The sequence below is a fragment of the Sitophilus oryzae genome, unplaced genomic scaffold (genome assembly GCF_002938485.1).
Source record: "Sitophilus oryzae breed Bouriz unplaced genomic scaffold, Soryzae_2.0 scaffold_1218_pilon_pilon, whole genome shotgun sequence".
Taxonomy (NCBI): Eukaryota; Metazoa; Arthropoda; class Insecta; order Coleoptera; family Curculionidae; genus Sitophilus; species Sitophilus oryzae.
The window spans coordinates 445,935-456,635 of NW_022145858.1; positions in this window are offsets into that span (position 1 = coordinate 445,935).

The following is a 10,701-nucleotide window of genomic DNA, read 5'->3' on the forward strand; positions in this document are numbered from 1 at the left end:
TTTGTCTGCGCATTAATTTGTCGATATTCTGACGTTTGCCGTGGCATTATCATATAGGATTACTTATTAATGATTGAGGAGTATCGATGATCGATGCTACTCTCACTTAGTGTCTCTAGAAGCCACTGGTCTACCGAATCGAAGGCCTTCTCAAAATCCACGAAGACAAGCATTAGTGGTCTATTATGCTTAATGCATTTCTTGATAAGGACCTTGATTGTCAGAAGATGGTCATTTGTTCCGTAACCTGATCGGAAACCTGCTTGTTCGCTCGAAAGAAAAAAGTCTATTTTATTTGTCAAACGCTTGGTGAGTATTTTAGTAAATAATTTATATACGTGGCTAAGAAGGCTGATCTTAGTTTTTAAAGTCTTTAGCGTCACCTTTCTTGTGTACAATAATGATGGTTACGTTGTTCCAATGTGATGGGGTTATTTCTTCTTCAATGCATTTATTAAATAGGACATTTAAAGCTTTGATGATTTCTGGTCCTCATTCTTTGATTGACTCTATTACCAGTCCATCGTCGCCGGCAGCTCTAGTGTTTTTTATATCTTTAAGGGCACTGATAATTTCTTCCTCCTCTTCCTCTCTTCGTTTTCTTTCTTCCTCTCTTAGGACACCCTGTACTATGCTGTTAATTTACGATATTATTGGAAGAGGAGATATATTGAGAGATAACATTGTAAAACATAATAGACGATAATTGTGATTTTCTAAAAAATTCCAACGGAAGATTAGCCAGGAACATCCTGTATACAGATTTCGATCCAAACATATTCGAGTTGCATAGTTTGTGTGTACAAAACCTGCAATATTAGCATCTTCGGTTCGTCGGACACAGCCAACGAATTGTTTAGCGGGACCTATTCAACACCCGGCAATTAACAGACATCTCAATCACCAGTTAAAGTATTTCTAGTTAGCTACAGTTGTGTTAGAATTTGAAGCAATAATATACCTCTAAGCTGTTCAAAAGCAATTAAGAATACATTAACGGCATTTGTATACTTTGTCTATTGCCTTGTAAAAAATAACTTTCGTGTTAATATAAGCTTATAGTTAAATTATTTAATAATTCGTATTTTGCATATTTTCTATTTATACTGATTAAAGTAGGTAGTAGGTATATATGTACATGGTGGGTCTTAAATAAGTGCAAATGTTTTTTGGGGTAATATATTTCCCCAAAACGATTATGAGGTTTTTTTCGCCACCAAAAAATTTTGAAAATTTGAAATTTTTTGAAAAATTTTTTGGATTTTTTTTTGTTTTTAGTTAAAAACATAATTTCTTGATAATATGGCAATATAGGTAGCAGAGTAAGTTTACAAGAAAGAAAACCCAGAAAAGATCCAGTGGTTTTCAAAATTTAAGCAGAGCTTAGAAATCATTTTTTTTTGGAAATTTTCAATGTACTTATCTGAAGACTTATCTGAAAAACGATAAAGAGAAAATATCTTTTCTCAAAGATGCCACTCTGTCATCTCTCGGATATCAAAAACTTAATCCCAAAATTTTGGGTTTACTCCAGCGGCTGCCGGACTATTATTTTATTTGGCTGTTTGAATGCTCCCATATTAGAACTAATCATTTCTTCTTTTTTTTATTTTATTTTGCTACTAGAATCACATAAATACGGGTACAAACATAGAAACACAGTAAGCTCTTCAACAAGAAGAATATATAGGCATAATCTCACTCTTAAATCGCAAAGATTTCAGTTCGTAAACTCACCAAGAATCTTGTTATTTTAGGTGACTAAAACTAATGGAGTTATCATATTAGCCAAAATTATAAATAATTATTATACAAACTAACTAAAATAACTGGCTAATATGAAAACAAATATATAAAATTATGACATTATCCAATACGAATATATACTTTGCAAACTAACCAGCTAGTTTCTAAACTAGCCGTTGACTGCCTGCTATTTTGCAAGAATGGGCGGATTCCTTCAAAATATAACAGCGCTTTTAGTTAGTTTGCAAAATAGCTGGCTAGTTTTAAAACTAGCCAAATATCCATTTTAGCCGTAACATATATGTAGTCTTGTTAAATTAAAAATTAATGTTCTCACCTATTCTATTATACGAAAGGAAACAAAATTGTTATTTTGGTGAAAGTTTGGAGCACCCGTTGTAGAATGGTATAATAAAATAAAGAATTTAAAATTACTTTAAAGATCATAACTAGTGAACTGAAGTGTTATGATGACTAATCATTACCATCTCGATAGTTTTTATGTTAATTTATCTCAATAGCAGCATTTATAATAGAGAGCAGCATGTTATTTTTGCTTGTAACAACAACTTTCGACGGCTTCAATTTTATAAGATAAAGTTAGAGTAAAGAGGGTAAAAATAAGGACCCTTGACAAGTGCCTTTTATTTTCTTATGCATTTGGTATTTCTGCCTTTACATCAATTTCGATTAACTTTACTGTGAAAGTATATTTCAATACCTGGCTATCAACGATTATCGAAATATGCGTTTCAAACATCAGGCAATCCATTATAACGGATAGATTTACAAGTTTGTTTACGAGTGATGAAAATTGGCAACAAGATATAAACAACGCTTCAGTTCGAGGTGCATCAAAGCCAGAGTCAATATGAAACAGATATTGGAGGCAAGCATGCAATTATGATCGGATTTCATTTAACCTGATGTCGTTTGCTATGATTTTTGTCTTTTGTCTCTCAGACTAATTGAAAGCAGGCTACTAATTAACATTGTGGAAGGGCTTCAAACATTTATTAGCATAATTATTTACGAGTTTGTATAGAGAAATATACTCGACTGGAACGGATATTATGTGACATTTTGTGTCATGATATTTAAAATTAAAGATATTTCTCCACTTTGTTTGCGTATATACCGAGTGTTTTTCAAAAGTGAAAAAAAAACGAGATTTGGTATGTTGTTTGATGGGTTAATTTTTTCATTTGGCGTAGAAATTTAAAATTTAAAATTCTACAGGGTTGTTCACCACATACGACACGGAGTATTGTAGCTAAACGATGAGATTTTTACAAATTGTAAGTTTGGGGTTCGTTTAAGGACTATTAGAGCTACAATTTAAAAATATTTTTACAAGATACAGAGTGTCCCAAATAAATAAAAAATATCAAAGTTGTATTTTTTTAAATGGAACACCCTGTATATTATTACATTTTTAGTTTCTACGATTAAAATAAAGGTAAATTTAATTAAAGTTTATTATACTTAAACCTTACCGTGTTTGAAATATTTTCAATTTTGTGAAATTGCAGTAAAAATTTTAAAGCTTCATTTCTCCAAGGGTATCAATGTTTTTAATACTAAATATTTATGAAGTTTATTTATTGATCAGTTATTGTGTTGCAATAATAAAAATAATACTACCTTATACAGAGTGTCTAAAAATTTATTTTAAATAATTATTAGCTTCAAACGGCAATAACTTCTTTAATTTAAATGGAATGCCCTGTATATTTTAGGAGAATCAGATGCACAATTAAATTGTCTATCAAATTGTATTATACCATTTTTTACCTATCCCTTCAAGTTTTCGTAGAAAATGCATTTTCTTATAATTTAGAACTCATTTATCAATATATCCATGGAATATTGACATTTTAGATTGTTTTTAAAGCAACAAATGTACAAAATGTACAGACTAGTAATATTATCGTTTTTAGCAAAACGATAATATTACTAGCCCATTTGTATGCAAAAAGAAAACTATTTAAATCTTTATAAAAGAGTATACCAATAATTAAATATAACACCATTATTTCTGCCCATATACTAATTACTTACATACTTAATTGTGTTCGTTAATAAATTATTATAAATAAATGTGGATTTGAGTCAGAAATCAATATAATAATAAGTTATCAAATTAAAGTCTCTGTTGTTATAAATAAGCATTTATTAAAAAATAAAATATCATTTTTAAGGTGTTACTTTTTATCACACTGTCTAATGCCCATACAAAATTCAGTTTTTTAGTATTTGGAGCAATTATTATTAATCAACGCAAACAGTCAGTTAATGTAGTTTGAATACTGAAATCATATTAATTGATCCTCTTTAACAAATATTTAAACAGTTTTTTTTTTATTTTTTAATGAAATAAACGAATTATATCGACAATATTAGTATCTGTACTCTTTAAAAATTTGGTACATCTTTAAAAATAATCTAAAATATTAATAATCCATGGGTAATATTGATAAATAAGTTCTAAATTACAAGAAAATGCATTTTCTACGGAAACTTAAAGAGATAGGTAAAAAATGGTATAATATAATTTGATAGGCAATTAAATTGTGCATCTGATTCTCGTAAAATATACAGGGTGTTCCATTTAAATTAAACAAGTTATTGCCGTTTGAACTAATAATTATTTAAAATAAATTTTTTAGACACTCTCATTATTGCAACACAATAACTGATCAGTAAATAAACTTCAGTAAATATTTAGTATTAAAACTTTGATACTGGAGAAATGAAACAACAAAACACACTGCAATTTCACAAATTTGAACATATTTCAAAAACAAAAGGTTTAAGTATAATAAACCTTAATCAAATTTACCTTTATTTTAATCGTAGAAACTAAAAATGTAATAATATACAGGGTGTTCCATTTAAAAAAATACAACTTTGATATTTTTTACTTATTTGGGACACTCTGTATCTTGTAAAATTAATTTTAAATTGTACCTCTAATAGTACTTCATCGAACCCAAAACTTACAATTTGTAAAAATCTCATCGTTTACCTACAATATTCCGTGTCGTATGTGGTGAACAACCCTGTATATTCTATTCAGAATGCCTTTTTTATCTACATAAAGTAAAAAAAATAACGAGGGTACAAAACTGAAAAATCAAAAATTGTAGTCATTCCTGGTAAAACAGGAAGTGAGCGAAAGTAACTGAATATGTTAATCAATCCCGATTTACGTCATATACTAACATACCAAATTTCGATATTTTATCTGAAAAAATTAAAGTACAGGTTTTTAATTTATATATGATGACACGACAGCCTCTATGTTGACTACCCGCTATGATTTAGTTGATATAAATTTAGATTGGAATGCCCATCAAAATTTTGGGTCGCGACCGTTGTACGCAATCTGGCGCTGCTATAGCGCTTGCTAAGAACAACCGCAAGCAAAAACAGAAATAATTTTCACTTGTCCATATCTCTTGTCTAAGTCCTTTCACTATATAAATATATTTATTTTATAGCACATTTTATCTTATTTACAAATTTCTTCCTTAATGGGGGAAATTATCCCCATTACCCCTCCTGTATATGCGCCCATGCCGTGAACTGTAAATTACAAAAACCATCGTGGATCGTGGTGTAACGTAGGTTTCCACTGTTTCATAGGTATTTCATACATGTCCTTATATAAAATAAAGTTTCTTGTATGCAACACACTGTATTTTATTTATAAAATTAAAAAAAAATAATAAATTTGAATAAACAATATTTGGCGATGTAATTCCGGAAAAAGCCGAATCGCTCCGAAATGTTTAAAAGCGCCAAATAGTGTTTACCTTGTCCTAAAATTATTTTATGCCAGAACTCTCCATTAGTTTCTTCCGGATCACTAGATGGTTCTAAATGAAGGACCTATTTGTTTTATATCAATGTCCAATCTATGTCTAGTAAAGTAAATGACATTAGTCTATGGGTGTTATGATATTTATTTATTTCTTCTATGAAGGCTAAAAAATTCCCCATAAGCCCTCCATAATTTCTTCTACCAGAATTGACTTTTTGGTATATTATTTAAGATTTTGTTTTTACCATTTTATTATTTTTTTAAATTAATTTCAGAATATTAAGAATTTTCTTTTTTATTTGATTTTTTTTCCTTGGAAGAGAAAAAATGCATTTTTTTATTAAATGTGGAGGCATTGTGTAGTTGAAACCACTAATTTATTCCACTAATTGCGAGGTTCCGAAAGAAGCTTAACACTCTATACTTTTTAGTTTACGATCATTCACAATGTCTAAAAAGTCTGATAAAACAATAAACTTTTGATGTCTAACCAAATTTTGTCTTGACGGAAAGTCTAAATGACATTTGTCGCAAATTTTGAAATATAATTAGTGAAAAAGTTAAATGTATGTTAACTTTTTCCACTAATTGAAAATTCCTACCACTAATTTTAACTTTCTGACTGCTTACATTTAATTTACAGGAACAAACTTCTACGTTAATTGAAACCATTAATTTATTCCACTTATTTATTTATTTTTATTTATTATTTTATTTATCGTATGGCAAACACATGGTATAATAAAAGTAATATGTATAAATATAGAATATAAACAAATATGTACAACACTTAATATTATAAACAAAATATATACACTGACAGAGGTAAAGATAAAAAAACAATTATGTATATTTTAAGTATAAAAAGGAACATATAAAAAAACAGAACGAAACAGGTATTAATATAAAAACTTTACAATGCTATATCCAGGTCTTCGATCCATTGAATTGCAGTAAGTGGTAAGGTAAAAAAGTCGTTCTTATCCCCAGGATGAGATCGGTTTTCGCACTCGGTCACAATGTGCGCCACAGTCTGACAAGCGCATCCGCAATCACATTGAGGAGTCGCTAGCTTTCCCCATTTATGCAGTAGATCGGCACATCAGCCGTAGCCTGTACGGATCCTGTTGGCTGTTTTCCATATTTGGCGTGATGCCTCAAAGCCCTTAGGTTTACAATTGACAGGAAGATTCAGATGGATGTTGGGTGGTGTGGACTCAGACCATATCTCGGTCTATTTGTGAATTACCCCAAAATTATCTTCCTGCAACTCCAGAGCAGTTTTAATTACGGGTCGGCGGGATTTCAGTCTAGACAGAGATGCAGCAGTCACATCCTCATGTATAGGATGGAGTTCGTTGGCTGACAATTTATTATATTCCCGGAGTAATGCGTCTTGTCTTCTTAAGTGTGGTGGTGCAATACAGGACAGCGTTGGGAGCCAGTATGTTGGTGGAGACTTGATACAACCAGAAATAGTGCGCATAGTGTTATTAAGCTCTGTTGTCATATTTTCATGTTTTTTAATTTTTCTTTAAAACGGTATGAAAATTTGGAAGAAGGGAGAAAGTACAAAGGAGATTAACAATTTTAGAACAAGCAAACATTTTAATAAAGAATGTATTTTTCTTAAAATGTTAATAATAAAAATGTTTTTCCTCTTGTAAAGACAATCCCGGGACATACTGTTAGTATACATATCTTCTAAAATATAAGATATTAAATTAAATACAAAATTCCATTTAATGTCATTATAATACTTCAGTCATTTCTATATATTATTAAAATAAAATTGTCAATATTTATTCAGAATGTAGTAAAATAAGCTGTTAATGCATACTTAATGTATTCTCTTAAGTATTTTCATAGAAAATTCGAGATATACTGTTTCATTATTGCTTAAGCAAATATTAGTTTGACAATATCTAAAAGTGACGTTTTACGTAAAAGTACAAACAAACAAAAGTGAACATAAATTAAATAAAGTTTCCAAGAGTTATTTGAATATTTCTTACAGGCAATTATATTGTTGAAAATCTAATGCAGTACTCATGCGACGCTGGCCCCAACTTCGTGTTCAGCTGGTGGGTGTTCATACGAGTTCGGTATTTACTACCCTTTGGAGACTGAAGCACGAAATTTATTGTACTAAATGTACGTTTTTTGTGAGACATCGGAAAGTTTACTCTAGCATCGACGAAAAACAAATTAAAAACACGAATGATATATTATGAAGTGAGAAACTTTTAGTATAAGCTCGTTATATTTCCTACAGTTTAAACAAAAGTGGTGAGTTGAGTAAACCTATTATATTTTGATGTATTACTAAAAAATGGAATTTAGACAGAGAAACATTTACATAGATGAAGGTTAATGATTTTTCGAGGCTGCTTATTGAAAATAATAAATTTTAAACTACTTCGAAAAAATTTTATAGAGGTGTCATGTTTAAAGGTGGCCACATAAACTAGCGTGCTTATGGTATGTGTGAAAGTGGATCCATGTTAAATATAATACAAAAATAAATGTTCTAGTTATTACAGTCATCATTTTGAGTTTATTCAACCTATTCCATTTATGGTGTAGCCTCCCTCACATATTTAGTTTATATACCTTCTTTGAAGTTGGACCCATTGTCACAACCATTGTTGTCTATTGTTGGCTATATGGGCCCAAGTAATCCCTGCTAATTTCATAATATCATGATCCCATTTTAGGCTTGATCTTCTTCTAAGTCTCTTAATTCCTCGTGGATACCATGCTGTAATTTTTGTGGTCTATCTGTTGTCGATCCTTCTTGCCAGATGTCCTGCCCATTGCCACTTGAGGAATTTGATTCTGTGGATGACATCTATTATTTGGGTCTTTTGCCGCATTCACTCTATTATTTTACGGTCTCTCTTGGTTATTCAGCATATTTCGTTTCACTGAGCGTTGTGCGACCTGCAGTTTCCTTATAATGTCCGTTTTCAGTCTCCAGGTTTCGCATATGACGCATGTGATGCAATATGAAAAGGAACTAGTTACTTACTTACTAAAAAACTTTCATTACTCGACCACAAAAGCTAAAGATAATGATATGGGAATTACAAAAAAAAATAAAAAATGAAAGTTGAAAGAGGAGCTAAATAAAAGTAATAATGTAATATAAATTAAATTTTAAGAAGATAGTATTTACATTGCATATTTAAATGACAAAAGAAAAAAAAAGATAATTGTTTAATGCATTTGTTAAAAAAAATGAGACTAGAAAGTGAGATGTCTATAAGATAAAATTAATTCACTTCATGGAAGTTTATTATAATAAAAAATTCTATAAACTAATTAGTTTTTGCTGTAGTGGCCTCATGCTAAAGAGATGATTTTTAAACTATACACTTTTTTCTACTGTACGATTGCAAATACTGGGATTTTTAATTTTATTATATATTTAAAATACTGATGTGCAAATGCAAGACTAAGACCAAGGTTTGCTTGGTCTTGCAGTTGACAACAGCAGCCCAAAAATTTATATTTAAAGGCGGCATCCCACGGCGTGTGTATCGGCGATCCTGGCTCATAGCTTGAGTTCGTCTAGGCTCGCCTAGGCTTGGCTCGTTAATCTGGGCTTGGCAAGTGGATGCGATCCCACGATGCGTGAAAGGTCGTGAAGAAGGCTCGTGTTGGTTTGGCAAATTTAGTTTTTAGTCGTTTTTTTACCTACGTCTTCAAGTTTTCATAGAAAATACATTTTCCTATAATTTAGACCTCATTTATCATTACACCCATGGAATATTGACATTTTAGATTTTTTTAAAATCAACGTGGATTTGACTGAGAAATCAATACAATAATAAGTTATGAAAATGAACGTCTCTGTTATTATAAATGATCATTTGTCAAAAAATGAAATAAAATTTATAAGGTGTTTACCTTATTACTATACTGTCTAATACACATACAAAATTCAGTTTTTTTAGTACTTCGAGCAATTATTATTAATCAACGTAAACGGTCAATTAATGTAGTTTGAATACTGGGATCATATTAATTGGTCCTCTTTAACAAAAAATATTTAAACCATTTTTTATCTTTTAATGAAATAAGCGAACTATATCGACGATATTAGTATCTGTACTTTTTGAAAATTTGTTAAATCTTTAAGAATAATCTAAAATGTCAATATTTCATGGGTATAGTGATAAATGAGGTCTAAATTATAAGAAAATGCATTTTCTATGAAAACTTGAAGAGATAGGTAAAAAATGGTATAATACAATTTGATTGATATTGACAATTGAATTGTGCATGTAATTCTCGTAAAATATACAGGGTGTTCTATTTAAATTAAACAACTTATTGCCGTTTAAAGCTAGTAATTATTTAATATAAATTTTTAGACACTCTGTATAAGGCAGTAGTATGGTTATTATTGCAAAACAATATCTGATCAATAAATAAACTTCAGTAAATATTTAGTATTAAAAACTTCGATATCCTTGGAGAAACAAAGCCTTAAAATTTTTACTGCAATTTCATAAAATTGAAAATATTTCCCGGTAAGGTTTAAGTGTGATAAACCTTAATGAAATTTACCTTTATTTCAATCGTAGAATCTAAAAATAGAATAATATATAGGGTGTTCCATTTAAAAAAATACAACTATAATAATTTTTACTTATTTGGGACACTCTGTATTTTGTAAAAATATTTTTAAATTGTAGCCTTAATAGTTCTTCAACGAACCCAAAACTTACAATTTGTAAAAATCTAATCGCTACAATACTCCGTGTCGTAGGTGGTGAACAATCCTGTATACACTAGGTAAATAGAGAATTTGTACATATTCTTGATATATGTATTTATACTTTATAGATACGTTTTCCATAGATTTTATTTCAAAGATTGTTTGAGAAGTATGTAAAATATATAGTACTAAAAAAAATATTTGCTTTTTTATATTTAGGTTTAGGAAAAAGTATTTCTTTTTTGATAAAACGACGTTATGCTACACCAACACACTGAATTAATTCGATCATCATTTATCTTCATCAGTCTCCACTTCAATCTTTCTTTTACTTTTAATCCATATCTAGCTTAAGTCTCTATCTCTATAACAAAAATAGTGGAACGAAGCATAATATATACCT